Source organism: Leptinotarsa decemlineata, unplaced genomic scaffold, assembly GCF_025532065.1.
Source record: "Leptinotarsa decemlineata unplaced genomic scaffold, Ldec_3_MD MMD2_tig00004307_RagTag_RagTag, whole genome shotgun sequence".
Lineage (NCBI taxonomy): Eukaryota > Metazoa > Arthropoda > Insecta > Coleoptera > Chrysomelidae > Leptinotarsa > Leptinotarsa decemlineata.
This window is the reverse complement of record NW_027412606.1, coordinates 3,326,706-3,346,132: the sequence shown is the minus strand read 5'-3', so window position 1 is coordinate 3,346,132 and position 19,427 is coordinate 3,326,706. Positions and strand designations below refer to the sequence as shown.

At 36.1% G+C, this 19,427-nt stretch overlaps 1 protein-coding gene and 1 long non-coding RNA gene across 5 annotated transcripts in view; both read left to right on the top strand.

Annotated features, from left to right (window-relative positions):
• Positions 1-3,891: 3,891 nt before the first annotated feature.
• LOC111507244 (Ig-like and fibronectin type-III domain-containing protein 2) overlaps positions 3,892-19,427 on the top strand; it is a 507,957-nt gene continuing 492,421 nt past the window's right edge. For all 4 annotated transcript variants that reach the window (XM_074178771.1, XM_074178772.1, XM_074178769.1 and 1 more), the window contains exon 1: positions 3,892-4,108. The gene's annotated coding sequence lies outside the window, so the exon portion shown is untranslated. The remainder of the gene's footprint in view (positions 4,109-19,427) is intronic.
• LOC141483861 (uncharacterized) lies at positions 5,640-7,467 on the top strand. Its single transcript, XR_012466331.1, has 2 exons — positions 5,640-7,051; positions 7,130-7,467. It is a non-coding gene; the product is annotated as an uncharacterized lncRNA (long non-coding RNA).

The following is a 19,427-nucleotide window of genomic DNA, read 5'->3' as shown; positions in this document are numbered from 1 at the left end:
CATTTAATGCAACAGGAATATTGCCGTTCAACCCTGATCAAGTCTACACGCGCTTACTATCTGATGATAGTAACGTTGACGCTGAAACTGAGAGCGTTCTGACCGAATTATTAAGAAATCAAAGATTTGGAGACTCCTCCTGTACTGTAAAATGAAAGAAAAGACTAAATGTTGCTCCTGGAAAGAGCATTACTACAGTGGATTCAATAGATGACCTCTCGCCAAGTCTAGAAAAAAAAACGGAAGGTAAAGAAAATTAATTAGACAACTGACCCACTACTTAAAGAAACATATCTGATGACAATGAGACTGTAGATGAAACGTTCGAAAAAGAGGAAAACGAGAAAGAACATAAAGAGGAAGAAGATAATATATTGAGAGAAGATCGTTATTTATTGGTAACATTCAGTTCTCAGCGAGGAAAAAAAAACATATTGTTACGTATGTTACGTTAACGAAACAACTCCGCTAGTAGTTACCGGCTCAAAATCGTGCCATAATAAAAAACCTTCAGATTAATTGAAGACGACATTTCTGAAATTGAACACTCTGCTACTGTTGTATACCTGCCTATGCCTACCTTTCAGAAAGGGGCTGAATTGGTCGTTTTCCTTATGAAATCGATGTGAATGAGGTTTAGAGCTTAGGAGTTTGAGTTTTTTTTTTGTTTCAAAATGTTAATTTCAAATGAAATTATAACTGAAACATCATTTTTGTCTATATCAAAGTCACCCCAAGTATTTTAAACAGTTTTATTAAAAAAAACTTGCAGACAGATTTCGATTTTTTTCAAATTTTATGTACTTTTTGGGGTTACTTCTAAATGACATGAAAATAAGCATGGTGGTCAAAGTAACCCCGATCAATGCATAAATTTGATCATGAAGTTTAATTTTTTTCATAGATCAAATAAATTGAGAGTTTATGAAGTTAATTATCGGGTACAAGACAAAAACCGACATTATGTTTTTTTTATCGTATTTTTCTGCCAATTTATACAAAAGATACTGAGTTCTTAAAATGAAAATTGATTAAAAGAATCCCATTTTACGGTACTTTCTTTGATAGCATGTTCGACTACAGCTGACTACAGCGACTACAGCGGTTTGCCTGAGGCGACAATTTCTGTTGTGTTTAGAGAGACAGGAAGCTAAACTTGCTACTTTTCGTTGTTTTATTGTAGCTACAAGGAATCCAATATACCCTCTGGGTTGCTGAAGGCTCTCTGGGGTCCTTAGTTCCCTTATTCTTTTTCTGATTGGTCGTGTTCCTCTAAAATTCTCCCAACCCGATCTGTAACATTCTCAACAGAGGAAAGGAAAGCTTTTCTCTAAACGGGTCTAGCTGGGTTAACTTTGGCGGTGTATTTCCTATATTGTATCGAAAGCTTGGATTCTCCTTTGCTGTACCCATTGCCTTCTGGAGGAAGAGGCAAGATGGACTGCATACAGACTTGTGCACATTGCCAATTGCACTCTGTGCAACAGTCTGTTGCACTCTGTGCAACAGACTGTTGTCTGATTTATGCAGTCTGATTTGTGCAATTCCAGTGTCAACCAACAGTCTGTTGCACTCTGTGCAACATTCACAGCATTCTGGAAATGACCTCAGACTTTATGCCTCCAACTGTCATCTTACGAACTGCCGAGTAGAGAGGACTGGATCCTGCGGGAGGAGGAAATATAAAGAGCAAATAGTTGTTGGTTAACAGATGGATCAAAAACACCTTCCGGTTCTGGTGCAGGTGTTTTCAGTCACAGACCCAGGACAGAGATATCTACCTGCCTAGGAACTCATGCGACTGTATCAAACAGAAATTTAGGCTATTGAATTGTGTGCGGAGAGATTGGATAAATCCAACCTCACATATAGGTCAATAACAATATTCTCGGACAGTCAAGCGGCGTTGGAAGCTCTTGGCTTCTATTGAGCAACGTCTAAATTGGTAGCAAATTGCCAAAACCGACTCTCCGATAGGAAGACGTAACATATTTGTCATACTGGCCTGGAAGGCAATGAAGCTGCTGACTCCCTTGCAAAGGAGGGTACTGCAAGCAGCTTCATCAGACCAGAACCTGTCATTAGGATTGTTTTAGGCTTTGACAAGCAGAGATTGAACACCTGGATGGCAAAAATATTTTTCTGGCAGAATCTCCCAGGATTGGCTCACTCCAAGGCTTTTATTCACTCTCCGAAACTTTTTACCAAACAGTAGGGATGAAATACGATGTCTAACAGGCCTCTTTACAGGTCATTGTCATCTGAATCATGATATCAGGGACTCGAACTATCTTAAGACAGTGTGTGTCGCCTCTGTTTGGAAAATGATGAAACAGCAGAGCACATACTTTGTGCCTGCCCCGCTGGAGACCGAATCGGGTTCTTAGAGTTTGGTAAAACCATACTTTTACCATCTTACCTGAAAGATCACCATATAAACTAATCGGCTTCGTCAAGAAGCTGGGTTTATTTGGTCAAGTGCGAATAGATCTGAGCCACAATGAAGTTTTGAGGGTTGCGGTGGAGAGTCGAATAGGCCCTCTTCCTCTTGACCTAACCTGACACAAAAGAGAAAACGAAACATTGCATTTATGAGAATACTTGTTTTTGTGGAATAAGTTATATTGGTGAAACTTAGGGACCATTGAAAGTACCTGAGAAAGAACATTTATATTACATCAAAAATAGACAATTGACAGGATCAAAATTAACAGAATACATTTTGAAATCAGACGGGGAACATTGAGTTGAACGGAACAAGACGGGAATGATTGCCACGTAAACTTAAACTTGAAAAATCAGCATACTTCCTCATATCTAGAGAGGAGTGTATTTTGAACAGTTCCTCAGAAATGGATAGTACTTAGCTACCCGTCTTGAAGAAAAGTAAGAATTTTGGCGAAATACCAACAGACTGATATCAGAAAACACCTTTTTCTTCCAGTGTGTGTCTGAAAGTTACTTCTTTGCATGATCTACACATCCATGTATAGAATTACTTATTTTAAAATTGATTACTTCCTTTCTTTCTTTGGAAGATTCCCACATTTTTTTGTATCAAGATGGAGTAGTAGAAAGCCAAAAACTTTCTTTTCTTTGACATCTGTTGAAGAAGTTCAGAAGTAGAAATTATCAGCAGAGTAAAAGCTCCGTATAGACTAGAAATTTTGTCCATTTCTGAAGAAGAAGGCAGGTTATGGTATCCGAAACGTTAAGATAAGTATTGTATAATTTTAAGCTATTTTTTGATAGGAAAAATTATCAAATACGGCAAGTTACTGATGATAAGAAGATTTTTCTTTATGAAAAATACTTACGCAGTGACTTATCGGGGAGAACTGAAGAGTTTGCCCTTTCTACACGTGTATAAAGTTCTCCATTACAATTTCAATATATTTAACCGATTGTAGAAGGTAGAAATATCCAATGAATGTTGATAGAAACAACAAAATAACCTCAGAAAGAGGCTATATGTTGATACCTCACGTAGAAACAACTTTTTCAATATGGAGGGAAAATACAAATGGAATAGTATTCAATAATTTCTGTCAAAAAGCAATCACGAACAAAAGGATATGAACAAAATAACAGCAGAAACTCATATTCACATCAATTCAAACCTCTATTTCAAAAGTCTGGCATTGCATTGTCGGAAGCCAAAGAACTGTCTAATCAAGTTCAAATTCATTGAAAACAATCCCAACAAATCCACACACTTCAGTGGAACTATCACAAACAATAACAGCTCAATTACGAGCATACAAAAAAAACAATCCTCAGTCAATCCTGCAATCCTGCTAATTGAATCCTGCAATATCAGGAGACAGCGAACGCTTCCGAAGGCCGCCGACATCGCTCGCAGGTGTTGTTGTTGATTCAAAACTATGAGCGCTTAGTATTCGAAGCGTCCTTGCATCAGACGCTCCAGACGTCTTTGTAGGTCCAAAGGCGTCGCGCGTGATTGCGATCTTCGAAATTTTGTTGTTAGAGACGTTGCTCTGGGAACTGCTGCCTCGAGGTTGAATTATTTTTCAATTGTTGATGTATGTTATAAGGTTGCACCTGTGTGAAGTGATTTGTTTTCAATGACAATTTGCAGGATTTGAAGGTAAGCAACAGTTTCTCGTTATCGTGTGGAATGGGAGTGTTTATTTATTTGAATAATGACACTGTTGATATTTACTTGCGCTGCCAGTGAAATAGGAATTCTGTATTCAGTACTGATATGCTATTCAATTTTTTTCATTAGAGAAAGAAAAATTAATTACTTTAGAGAAAAAGTAAACGTTCTCCAAATGTCGATCACTACAATTTATTTGCATTGATTCAATTTAGGAATATTAGAAGCTGGAAAAAGACTATTTGTTTGTTGAATTGCAATTGGTTGATATACCTACGTTGATCCTGTCCAGTAATTATAATAATATATGTATTATTGACCAATATATAACGTAATACAGGGTGATTTTTCAATACAAAAAAATCTGATGAAGGTAAACAACAAGAGAACCGTCAGACTCTGAGCCAATTCTTCCACAGTCCCCTTGAAAAGCGAATGAAGACATACACACACGAAAAGAAAAGTGAAATATAAATATTCGAACTCTAAAGATATAATTTGTTCTCTACCTATGGTTGATAAGTGAAATTTCATAATCATTATGAAATGTTACAGGGAATAACCTAATTTTGACTGGAAAAGAATCGTTTATACCTGAATTTGAATGCATCATAAGACAACGAAAGGTTATGTGCATTCAGGTCATTGTCCAAAGTAGCTATATAACAGAAGAAAAATCATTAAAATACTTCTATTTCAGCTTGGGTGTAGTTAGCATGATCCTCCATCGCAAGTTCAAATGATGGACATTAGTCCTAGCTCCAACTTTTTGATATAAATATTGAGGGATTTTATTTTTCAAAATTCTGCAAAAAACATGCTATATGATACTAAGCCATCTCGTATCCTTTGATTCATGTGAAATACGGATAGGACGCCGTATTTCATATATCATTCTCCAACAAGAATGTTGAAACTTTTGTACTCTTACATTAGAATTGTCCATACATGGTCCATAGATTACTTTACAATGATTGGAGTGCCAGAGAACTAAACTATTAACAAGTGCATTTTCAATTCCCAGTTCAAAAAGTGTTATTGACTGTAAATAAGTATTGATGACATATATGCATTCTTCAATTTTCGGGTGATATGGTGTTCAAATCGTAACTAACAACAATCAGGTGGTTGTCTCAGAATTTGAGATACCCAGATGTAAACTCGTATAAATTTCTATTTTGACATCTTGAAAAAAATTTCAAAACCTACACATAGCAGAGTGTATGTTATTATCAAAATCTAAGGTCGAAGGGCACAAAAATCAATTTTTGCAAATATCTCATTTTCAATAGGTTTTTCGCTATTTTTATTCAATATTCAGTCTTGTATTATCCATAATTATGTATTTATCCATAATTAATAAACTTTATATGGCGTCACCGGGACAACCGGTTGGCTCAAATTATGATTCACCCTCCATCCTGTATTGAAGTATATAAATAGCAAAAAAAACACAGGAAACGAGATATTTGCAAAAATTGTGTGAAACATCGATTTTTGTGACCTTTGTGACGATTTCAATAGTTGCGTACACCCTACCATATGTAGGTTACGAGACAACTTTTATATGAGTTTATAGTGGTATATCTCAAATTCCAAGGTGAACTTACCAAGATGACTGGACTATAAGAAATTCATTCAATAGTGGAGAACATGGCCTGTTCTTCGACATGAGAAATATATTGTTACGTTATAAATTCTTATAATTATAATCTTGGTCTAAACGATGATATTTCACCTTTATCTTCGATGAGTAACAAATTTATTTATATGGTCACTTCTAACAAAAAAAAATATATGTTACTGTGGTGATTGGTTAAGAATGACCACTTGGCTAGCCTAGCGGTTTTGTAGGGGGTGGGTAAGGTAAATGAATCCACCACTAGGGTGATGTTTTGAAATTAACCTGATTTATTGATTTATAAATTAATACACAACAATAAGTATGGAAAGGCCTTCTGAATCTAATTAAAAACAAATAAGAGCTTGTGTGATCACACCTCATCTACAATGGCAGCTACCCCAGTTGTATATGAAATATTATTATAAATATGAAACATATGAACAATATGAAACCGACAATTACTAATTCGGTGAGATGGCTGTCTGCGAAGCGGATGTCACTATTATGTGCACTATAGTCTATGCATAGCATGCATGAAGCGTTCGGTGTGATCAAGCTAACTGGAAATTCTTCGATGATGACTATTACTGGTTGTTATTCAGCTGTTGACTGTCGCGTAAGCAACAAGGAAGGTTGCAGCATGCAGGAATTGGAAAATATGATAACTCACCCCAGGCGTTACCTAGCACTTATCTTGTTATAACTTATTCCTGCAATATGGAGGGCTGCTAAACTGCTTTATACCATGCAGTGTAGAAAGCAGGGGTGACTTCGGAATGAAGTTGGCCTGGAACCTTGGATCCGACAATCTGTCGATGATGTCGCAAGAAAACACTAAATCTTGCGCCTTGAATCGTCTGCTCTGTTTGAAACTCGAAATGCTTTTCGTAATTGGTAAAAACCACAAATTCCACCATAAAATACAGAGAAGACGTCTTGCTCCCATGCACAACCATTACTGACTGCCCCTCCTCCCTTTTTTTCCTTCCTGTCCCCTTTTTATGCTTCTCACAATACTCTGGAGTTACCTACATCTATTCCTCTGTTCTATATGTTCTAAAATTCGCGGAAAATTCAATAACAACAGTTGGGACCGTTAACGGTTGCGTAACGTCACTTGTGATACGTTTAAATAACTAAATTCAAATATTGCCGCCCGGAACTTGAATTGACCAGCTCAGTCATCTACAATCAGTGACATCCAATACCTACTGAGCAGTTGACAAGAATTTGACAAACGACACATATAAAGTTTACAATTTACTAATTAATTCTATATCTGATTCTGTACAATAAATATTCGTTAGGTAAGTAACAAGTTATACTACTACATAATATTAAATCACTATATTTCTCTGATTTATTTTTTTGAATGTTATTTCCAGGTACTATTGGACCAGTGACTACTCGACCACAAAGAATGTAAACAAATTACAGAGATCGGATCAATTTTCAAAAATTATTGCTACGAGCATTAAAATGGATGCATATTTACTGGAATTACCGATATAATATAGGCATCGTACCATCGGCAGACGAAACGTGGCCAGATAGTGTTCGAGTGTGATAATTCCTGATACTGAATAAAATTGTTTTTAATAAGAGACGACTTGATGATTCAAATACTGTGCATTCTGTTACGGTTCTTTGTGCATCTAGATATACTCTTTCTCTTGTGTTTTGAATGATAATCTCTTCTTTTTATATAAACTATGCTATTTTAGTTTTCATTTATTTCTGCTATGTTTGATATGCAACCCATTATACATCTCCTCGATGAACTGGTTGTCTATTTAAAAGGTGAAGAGTACCCATGAATTATTCCTTCAAATGTTTGTTACGTGGCAATACTTTGGCACGTAACAATATACTGGGGTGGAGCTTTGTTTCAATCGATGCCAAAGATATTTTATAAATCCCAAGAACTATCGAAATTACGACCAAATGAGTCTTGCATTTTCTATTTTACTTAAAATTTTTTTGGATTTGTTGATTTTTTTTTCAATGAATTGATGGATGTAGCTGTTCCTACGTGGTAAAAAATCATTATGAAGAAAAGAGTTTCGAAAATTTCTATATTTTTCACCACATTTATTTGTAACTAACGTTACTGCAGCTTCATCTTTTAAATACATTTTCAAACTTATGCATTGAACTAAAAATGTTTCAATACATTAACCCTTATATAACCACACTGTAGGTAATAATAAAGGTACTTAGCTTAATTGAGTACCTGAATTTTGTTCACTTGTGACAATGTGGATACACTTGAGAACCGGTGAGTAAACTATATCAATTTGATCAATAGAAGTACAACATCAGAACCTGCTTCAGATCCGGGAACACTATCCGTAGCAGCCTCACGAAAATCAGGCCACCAAACGCGGACTGCGATTCCAAGAATTGCATTTACCGGATACCCTGTGGGTGCGGAAAATCCTATATTGGTGAAACTAAGAGGCCATTGAATGTTCGCATTGCCGAGAACAAGAAACACACACAGCGAGGGGAAACCAGCAAATCAGAAATAGCAGACCATATTTGGACCCATCAACATAACATCGAGTGGTCCCAAGCTGAGATCTTGCACAGAGAGGAACATTGGTTTAGGAGAAAATTCAAGGAAGCCGCATACATGTTGTCCAACAACGTATTCAGCCAAGCCAGCGTAGAAATACTCAACATATGGAAATCCATCATCAAGCGAAAAATGGCCAACTTCACCCTAAACGGTCATCTCCCACGGAACCAGTGAAGCGGAAAATGGAAAGCGGGGATAAGTGAAAGTACTCGAATGACCTATAAATAGTCATCTCTCGGAGGAATCAGTCTAGTCATCACCCGAAGACGATTGCAGGTACTAACAATCGAAACGCCGTGAACTAACGTGACTTGGAATCTCTTCACTTTTTTATTTTTATTTTCTTTCTTTTTTCATTTTGTTCATTTCTTTATTTTTATTTGTTCAATTGTTCTATTTTACTTGTATTTTATTTCACTATTATTTCATTTCAGGTTTATTTTGGTTAATATAATTAACCAGTGAAGCGGAAAATGGAAAGCGGGGATAAGTGAAAGTACTCGAATGACCTATAAATAGTCATCTCTCGGAGGAATCAGTCTAGTCATCACCCGAAGACGATTGCAGATACTAACAATCGAAACGCCGTGAACTAACGTGACTTGGAATCTCTTCACTTTTTTATTTTTATTTTCTTTCTTTTTTCATTTTGTTCATTTCTTTATTTTTATTTGTTCAATTGTTCTATTTTACTTGTATTTTATTTCACTATTATTTCATTTCAGGTTTATTTTGGTTAATATAATTATTATTTTCAGCTACTCATTTTCAATTCTTCTTTTATAGTTGTTTCAGGGATTTCAAATCATTTTATATAGTAGACAATGGAAGTCCGAACTAGTGAAAGTCTTTATTTTTATCTTGGCGGAGCTAAGCTTACGCTATTCTACCACTCAACGGAGATCATTCTTATAAGTGAATGTGTTATTAGTGACTAATGACACGCCCCGGCTCCGTATGGATGCAATGCTGATACTAAATATAAATTCACCCACCGGAAATTTAAGAGTATGGAGTAACGCTTCTTTTTCCCCTGCTGCTGACGCCCCTGTTGGAATATCAAAACATCCTTCCGTACTGCACATCTACGACATGAAACGAACATAGATACAAAATTTCAGTCTCCGAAAATATAGCAGCGGTTCGGAGAAACTGATGAAAATGTAATTTCCATATGTAAACGCGCTCCTTTTACCACTACCAAATTCAGTCTTATTATGACATACTATGATATCATTTGATATACGAGTAAACGAGTTCAATGTATTTTTATAGATTTATTATTGATTTTTCGCATTTCTCAGTGATGAAAAAAAACAGAAGATAAAATGAAGAGTACTAATTGAAGTGATTTTCTAATTGGGCCGTCGTGAAATATATACTCAACAGTTTTTTTCACTGGTCAATTTTTCTGAATGATGAATATCTGTTGGATGAATAACTGTATATTCTAAAAAACTCTGGTTATTGAATCAATCACTGAATAATTTATTGGAAATGCAGAACTGAAAACCCTTACCTAGTATTCTCTCTTGATGGTTTGAATTTAGCCAAAGGAATGTGCCTTGGAAAAAGTATTCTGGTATATGCGGAAACATTTGTTTATCAAATATTTTAGTTGAAAATGTGATGGTTCATTTGGAATAATAAAGGTTGCACCCATTTTCAAACACGGAACTACTTCATATTGAATCTATAAATGTCCTTCACGATTTCCTTTCGATTTGAGTACCTAGTTTCTACTACTTCAATTCAATTGTGCTGGTTGAACAATAACCGTCTGAAATATCTGATATATTCTTCAATACCGACTCACTTTCTACGAAATAATTAAACAAAGTTTGAACTTGACCTTGCAACATCTTTCATGTATATAAATGATTATGAAACCTCTTCATGGTTTCATTACTACAGAAAACACTTTCAGTTTATGACGAGGTAAAGGAGCTGTGCATTGGCACTCGAACGATGAGAGTAGTCGATCAAGGCAGGTCCGGCATTGAATAAAATGACATGAAAGGAAATGGATAAAAGATTTCATTCATCAGAGTTGATATACAGGGTGTAACTGAATAAGTGTAAAACATTTAAGGAGGTGATTCCTCATCGAAAAAACGATACTATCTTTCATATAAAGAAACTTCATTGGCGCATCCCTTGTTAAGATACAGCCCCTTAAAGGGGGTACATAAAATTTGTATAACAATTTTTTTCACAAGCACTAAAAAAGTTACAATATTGAAATTAACCTGACGTTTTGTACTACCAAAAATACACTTAGCCAGTAATTTATTCGGTTTACCCCATGGTTGTAAGGGGTGGAAAACGCAACCCCTAAAATTTATTTCCAATGTAACTTTTTGTCTTAATATTTGTTTACCATTTAAAAATTTATCTCCGATAGCCTGTTTCATTCTAAACAAAAAATGTCTCTTGGGTTTTTTGCGCAAAATAAACCAGTTCGCAGCAAAAAATTATTTTACGAACAACTACAGAGATACATCGTCATAAATGCGAACTAGATTTATTGTTATTTTGTAGTTAGTACCTGTATTAAACGATTAAAGGGTAATAAACAAAACTGATTTATTATTAACAAAACACACAACATGTAGAAATCATAGTAAATATTCAATATGTCTACCTTCAGACATTACGCATGCGTCTAGACTTCGGCGCATTGATACACGTATTCGCTCAAATATTCCTGGAGTCTCTCTGATTACCCTGCACGCATCGATGATGCGGTTTCTTAAGTCCTCTACATCGCGAACAGGAGGACAATAAACCAAATGCTGTAAATGGCCCCAAATAGAGAAATCGAGAGGATTGAGATCCGGGGATCAAGCGGGCCTGTTCTGTGGTCCTCCTTGAGCTATCCACTGATTTGCATATGTTTCAGTTAGATGCTGACGTGCTACTTGACTAAAATGGGCGAGAACCCCACCATGCATAAACATAACAAATCCCTTCTGACGCCCAAAGGAACTTTCTCCAGCAGTACTGGATGCACTTCTCTTAAAAATTGAACGTATGCCTCACCATTTAATCGAGGAGGTAGAAAATGAGGCCCAATTAAATAATCCCCAATAACTCCGAGCCATACGTTAAGAGAAAACTGTTCTTGATGGTTAGTTTCGACATTATCGTGAGGGTTTTCATCAGCCCATATGTAGTAATTATGAAAATCAATAATCTTGTCCCGAGAAAAACTACATTCGTCTGTGAATTCTATCGTCTTCAGAAAGTCACAAATTCTTTTATTCATTTCCAGCATCCGATTGCAAAATTCAAGACGGTCGGAAAGTCTTGCGGTAACAGTGCCTGCAATCGTTGCAGATGGTAAAGGTATAAGAATTGTTCCTTTAAAATGCGAAATACCGTCATATGATCAACATTTAGCTGGAAAGCAATCTTCCTTGTACCGGTAGTTAGTTATTCTTCAATCAAATTAAGTACTGCTTCCTCAAGCTGTGGTGTTCGTACTTCTCGATGGCGACCACAATCCTGTGTTCTTTTGTCGAATGAACCATATTCTCGTAATCTTTGATGAAGTCGAACAAATATTCTATGTGAAGGATGCTGCCGTTGGGGATACATTTCAGCATATCTTCTAGAAGCTTCTAACCCATTCCTCTGCGACAGACCGTAAACGTAATGCATATCAGCCATTTCCCCATTTGTGTATGCCATTTTAATAACAAGTGAATTATTAAAGTAACAAATCAAGAACAGAACAATAACACACAATTAGTATTAATTCAATTTCGAAAATTCACAAACTGACAGCGTCATATCAATTTAATTGTAACTATCGCTAATAGAGACCTACTAGATAGATTAGTTTTAGTATTTTCGCATTTATGACGATGTGTCTCTGTAGTTGTTCCTAAAATAGTTTTCTGCTGCAAACTTGTTCATTTTGGGCAAAAAACCCATGAGACATTTTTCTGTTCAGAATGAAATATGCTATCGTAAATAAATTTTAAATGGTAAACAGATGACAAGACAAAAAATTGCATTGGAAATACATTTTACAACCATGGGGTGAACCAAATAAATTTCTGCAGAGAGATAGAAAATGTGAAAGACTCGAGTTTGATGATTTTGAATGATTTTGCAACAATGCAAAGGAGTGTATTAAGGGCAATGAATATTATGAAAAACTTAGTTCAAAAAATACATATATTTACATTTTTCATCACACTTTGCCAAAGAGAATTCATTCTTGAACAATAAAGCATATTCATCTATCTATCTATCTATCTATCATCATGAACTTCTTCTCATGGACTAAACTCTAATCGACTTTCACAGACCTCAAAAAATGTTCAACGGTAAGAATTTTGGGGCAAAACCAATTCGTAATAACATAATTCATTATCATCTATCAAAAAATTATCAAACTTTCAATGCATTTTCCAATATGCATCATGGCTATACCATAATGATTCTCAAAATAATGTCATTGATAAGAATTAATTTCAGGAAAAGAATTCTGCGGTATTTTTAAGATAGTCATTCGTTTTTAGGAATAAGGGTTCCAGTCCTCATTCTGTGTGAAACTCCTTTTTCGAAACTATTAATCCGTAATTACTTTCAACTGGAGGGTTAGTTTCTTATTTTGAATGTGAATCTCTTCATTCGCAAACATAACATTTTTCTAACTTGCTACGAAGACATTGGAAATGTAATTGCATTGTTGCTTACTACACATTAATTCAAATTCAACGACTCATTGAACAAGTAATTAGTTTCAAAGCAGCTCGTTGCATATTGCTTCGCTAAACTAAACGTGCGTGAAATGCATTATGTTGGCGTTGAAAATGTAATATACTTGTTACATAAACATTTGTATGTAATCAATAGTCCTCAGTGGTTGATACAGAACATGGATTATTTTCTGGGGAGAAGTAGAATACTTTAATCAGGAAAAATGATACACTTTGTATGACAATTTATCACACCCTCATCAATACTGCGTCCGGAAATATGAATAATGTTGAGCAAAAATGATGAAAGTGGTTAAACAAGAATCACAGAAATGATGTGATGGAGGAAACAATAATCAGTGCTCATAAAAATCGCCAGAAAAGTATTATGACAAAATAGTTCATACATCCTGGGTCATCGGATTTTGATCCAGGATGTATAAACTACTGAAGAAGGTAGCCACTTGCGCCATCAAAACGTCAGGAAGAAATTCCAAATATCTACGGCATTCCAAAACGAAAAATAGTGACACTGAAGAGTAATTATGTCGTCAAATTTCGGTTCACAAATAAAATATTCAGTTGTCATGAATAATGAACGATAAATTAAGCAGAAAGTCACATCTGGCTGTGACTTTGTATTGGGGCTTCATTCTGCAGGAAGTTGGGTTTCTCGAAGTTACTACAACACGTCTGATATTGATACAGTAACGTTTTTCTCCTTGACAATAATTGACTAAGCTGTACAAATAACTTTATTCCACTGCTACACCAATAATACAACACAACAAACACTTCAACTGAAACTTCAGACTAATACTTAAATGTCTATCGCCCTTTTAGATCACTTCGTACCGCACTTTCAACTAGATTTCTCCGATCTGCGGGTTGGTAGTGTTTATATATTGTAATGGAAGTCTGTAGAAGCCGATAAGATTGTTGCTGGGAATCTGTCTAAGCGACGCGACATCTAGAACGTTCGCGAAGCGTTTATTGTGATTTCCACCTATTCACACTCGGCCAAATAAACCCAGCTTCTTAACGAAGCCGATTAGTTTGTATAGTGGGTGGTCTTTCAGGTCAGATGGTAATTGTACGGATCTGCAGAACTCTAAGAACCTGAGTTAGTCCCCAGCGGGGCAGGCACAAAGTATATGCTCTGCTGTTTCATCATTTTTCAAACAGGGGCGACACACACGACTTCCGACAGTCGAAGTCTCTGTATATGATGATTCAAATGACAGTGACCAGTACGACGGCCTGTTAGACATCGTAGTCCATACCTACTGTAGTCCAACAACTGTTTGGTATCGAGCTCCGATGGGTGGATAAACGCCTTGGAGTGAGCCAATCCTGGAAGATTCTGCCAGAAGTCCATAAATATTCTTGCCATCCAGGTGGCAATCTTTGTTTGGAAAAGCCTGGGGCGATGCTAATGACTGGTCTGAAGAAGCTGCTTGCAGCACCCTCCTTTGCGAGGAAGTCAACAGTCTCATTGTCTTCCAGGCTAGTATGACCAAGAATCCAGACCAGAGACAATCTGTTGAGTTTTTCTATCGAGGACAGTCGTTTTTGTCAATTTGCTACTGATTAAGACGTTGCTAGGTAGGAACACCAAGAGCTTCCAACGCCGCTTGACTGTCCGAGAATTTTTCAATTGTCCTGTGTATGAGTTTGGATTCTTCCAATCTCTCCGCACACAAGGCAATAGCGTGAATTTCCGTTTGAAATACAGTCGCATAGGTTCCTAGGTAGGTCCTGGGTCTGTGATTGAAAACACCTGCATCAGAACGGGAAGGTGTTTCTGATCCATCTGTGAACCAACAACTATCTGCTTCAAATATTTTCTTCTCCCAGAGGATCCAGTCCCCTCTACTCGGGAACAGTACTTGAAGGCAGTTCATAGTTGACAGTTGGAGGCATAAAGTTAAAGATCATTTCTAGAATGCTGTGACTTCTAGTGTCGACCAAAAGTCTGTTGCAATCTGCAATAAATCGATTTGTGCAATAGGCAATGTGCAAAGGTATATATGAAGTCCATCTGACCTCTCTCTCCAGAAACCATGTTATTTACCCACATGTTCGTATAGCTAAATAATTTGACGTCATCTGGAGACAACGCTGATCGAAATGATCCAATTATCTCTGAACAATGTAGAATTATTTGTCAATTATTTATATACGGCTACTGTATTATCCTGTGAATAACTGACATAACCAATATCGAGGCATTATATTTCATCCATTTTGCACCATTTCAACAAACTGATCCCTCCAACAATAAATAGCAATTTCCTGATTCAGATGCATATTGTTAATTCAACAAAGCCATTTAACAAATAATTTGCATCAGTTTCGAGTTGACTCGCTTCGTGTGTTCCGTATTGCTTTATTCAAACGTGTGCAAAATACATAAAATGCATAGAATAACTATATCACACATAACACATACCTGCATATATTGGGGAAATGTTAGTAACCAGATTATATGCATGAGGAAGTGGAAAAGCGATCGAAGCTATAATGGAATTATTGTAGATATGGACTTCTAACAACCTTCCAACAACTTTCCTTGAATAATATAGGTAGAGAGAGCTAACTTATTTCGATATTCGATAATCATTTTTGATTATATAAGAATCACAATAACTATAACAAAAATAGATATAATGATATATATATATATATATATATATATATATATATATATATATATATATATATATATATATATATATATATATTTTTACGCCTTATGCTTTGTTTCAAGTTCCCCCAAATCCACTCGATCGGATTGAATACACAAAAATAGGGAGGAAGTCTCAGTATAGTGTGTCCTCACTACTTTTCAGCTATACTCTCAAGGGCATACACTTTTTCGAATGTTTTTGCCTGTAAAACTACAAGTACTTAGTTGGTTTTCGGTATGGTTATCTGCATGATACAAACTGTTATCCATTAAAAAACTTTGTATTTCATCTTTCCTCGAATTTTTATTCGGTACTTTGATGAGCTGTCGCGAATGATAGGAAGCGTTGTCGAGAACTATTACACTATTCGCATCCAAATTTGGGATCGATGTGTTTTCAAACCATTCCTCAAAAATAATAGCTTCCATCTTCTTATGATAGTCAACATTGCAGTCCTCAAGTTTTTTCCACATAACTTCAAAGAATTCGCTACCCTGCAATGCACAATGATTAGTCGCGATCCTTTGTTTGCAGGCATGTTAGGCGTACATATTCTCGAACCATCAGTCCACCCTTTCGTAACAGTGCCGTGAGTGTCATACCAAGATTTGTCCAAATAGAAAATTTGCCGTTGTTGTATGTGTGATGAGTTCAAATGGCGTTGGTATAACCAATTTGCCAGTCTATTTTAACATGTGAAATTTCTATAATATTTTGATATTTTATAGATTTATAATACATTCTTATTTATTTCTAAAGGTTAGTATTTAGTTAGTACTAATGAGTTATTTTTCTTTTTGTTTTTCTCTTACTATTCCATTCATTTTTCAATATTTGTTTTCATTTTCTTTTTATTTATTTTTTTTCATTTCTTGTTTTATGTGAGTTATCTGAAAATTTCAATACATACACATTTTTTTCTTCTCGTTTTGATTTTCCTTCTTTTAATTCTTTTTAATTTTTGCATTCTTTTTTTTCCTTCTTTCTGTTTTTCTTATCCTCATCTTCAAGTCGATATTAAGTTATTTGTTCTGAGTATTTGTTACGCAATTCTGCTATTCTTCTGCTTTCCATAACTGCTTGACGTTTGTTTATCATTTTAAATCTAAATCCTAGTTTCTTTATTCAATTCTGAAGAGTTTTGTCAGATCAGCTCACGTTATGGCCGGAAGTATTAAATTTTTTCCCCATTATTTCAGTTGTGGGAATCTCATTGCTCTTGAAACAGTCGTATACTGTTTTTTTTCAATGATTTTATCAGATGCCAATCTGAAAATTTTGGTAATTCTGTATAAGATCGCGTCTTGCATTGATGAGGTTTGTTTTTGACTATTTTACGTACAGTTGAGAAAGGAATTTCGGTCAAATCTGATGTTGCTTTTAATAGTTTGTTCCCTGAAAACCAAACTTGAGATGCAGATTCTTATAAACATTGAAACATATTTTCTGTGTTTCAATATTCAAATGCATCCGAATCTTATTCACTAGTATCTCTTTTCTGGAATGTTCACCATCGCTATTGGAATCACTACTCAGGAAAAAGTCTGCGTTGTTATCACACTCGTTATTACTATTAGTACTTGTCCAAGGACGCCACATTTCGAACAAATAACAAAATTTTTAAGTAATTATCACTTCACCAATATCGAATTTCGAAATTCAAATCGCGATCAGTTCCTGAATTGAACACGACGGCGATAACATTTCCCGATTTCTATTCTTCACCGTATCATGACTTCAAATTCAATTTAGCCAAATTATAAAAATCGGTTAGTGAAAATTATCCAATACGAACCCCCAAGTCTAGAGTCCACGTGGACAAGTTCGGCTTTCTCTGTATTGGTTTTTTTGGACTTCGAGAGTGTCGTCAACTTTAAATATGCACAGTATCACATTTACTTCGACTGAACGCCTTCATGCAGAATACAGGGTGTTAGAGAATTTGAATTTTGTTTCCATATTTCTTTTCAGGAACTAAGCTCTTAAAAAGCTTGAAGTAAATCCTCAATCCGACAAAAATTCGTGACAGTAAACCAATCAAAGTCTCATTACATTTGCATAGAAAATGCGAAAACAAAATAATTGACAGACATGTTATGCATGTATCACTGATTCACACACCCTGAATCAAGACTGATATACACACGAGGGCTGTCTGAAAAGTTTCCAAACTAACAAAGATACAAGACATTTTTTCAACATTTTTTAAACAGTCTCCTCTTAACTATTTATACTTCTTCCAGCGATGCAAAATAATTGTTCAGAAAGCACTACAGAAAAATCCTTAAGGCACTTTAAGAGCTGTACCTGTGCGAAAGTAGTGATTCACATTGGATTTGAATCACTGGAAATGAAATTCATCTGGAAAAACGTTTACAGGAAGTTTATTCACTCTAGCGAAGTTCCCCAAATGTAAGAGTTTTTTAAACAGTGGAGTGCGAGGTGTACTGAGTTGAACCTCAAAACGATAAGCAGCCACAGTCCGTCGCGTATTTCTGATATGTACCGCTCTTGGTGAAATCGAATGTGCCAAGTCACTTGAACACTTACCTTGAAAGTATCTATAAAAGAGAGACAAATCTTCAAGCGTTCTTCGATGTTCCAGACTATCAAGGTTGTCAGTGATGTTCGCGTCTGCAGTTGGGCGGATGGCTCTTTTCTGGATGAAATCCAGCAGCTTCAGGGTATGTGTATGTTTGGGGGCGGAGCTCCATACTAGAGAGCAATACTCCAAAGAAGGTCTGATCTGAGCTTTATAAAGCATCAAACGTTGCTGAGGTGTGTATAGTTTTCTGGTTCGAAACAGTGTTCCAAGCTTTTGAGCAACAGCCTCTGCCATTCCAGTGATATGATTGCGCCAAGATATATTGGTGTCCATTTTAACCCCTGACCGTCTGAGAAAAGAACCGAAGAACTACTTCAATATAGTAGGGATCCGCTCAGAATAATTACAGGGTTACTAACCGGTCATTGTCCGCTCAGAGAACACCAGAATAAAATGGGGCTGTACAATGGAGACCTCAGCTGCAGATTATGCAACGAAGGGATTGAAACAGCTCTACACATCTTATGCGAATGTGAGGCACTGAATCACAGGAGGCAGGCAATATATGGACGTATGAAATTACGTCCAGAAGAATATGACGAACACCCAACACGGAATCTGTACAAACTAGTACAGGGAACGAGACTGATGGAATGGGTGTCATGAGAAGATGGGAGAACAAACGCAATAAGCCCAAGAGGCTGCAGTGGTTCCTGGAGACTTGGACTAAATGGACAAGTCAGACAGCTCCCAAGGTACAAAAAAAATCCCTGACAGATTTATCGGAGCAGAAAGCGGAATTGTCTGTCCTGATCCGGTTCGACGACTTTTTGGTAAAAACCGATGCCTGGGTTTTTGTGGCATTTAATTGAACCTGATTACTTTCACCCCAATTCGAAATTACTCTTCAATCCTCATTAAGATATGCAACTTTCTGCTACCGGTGAAAATGAGCATCCACAGCCGATGTCCTGGAATCCAAATGGAATGACAAGACAAGTATGCTGTCGTCCGTAAAGCAATATATTGGATTCTTGGTTGTTTCCCATAAGTCGTTGATATACAGTAAAAAGAGGATTGGAGACAATATTGATCCGTTGAGATCTATATTGCCCACTTTCAGGAAACGTTCTTTCAGGAAGCTCAATAGTCATA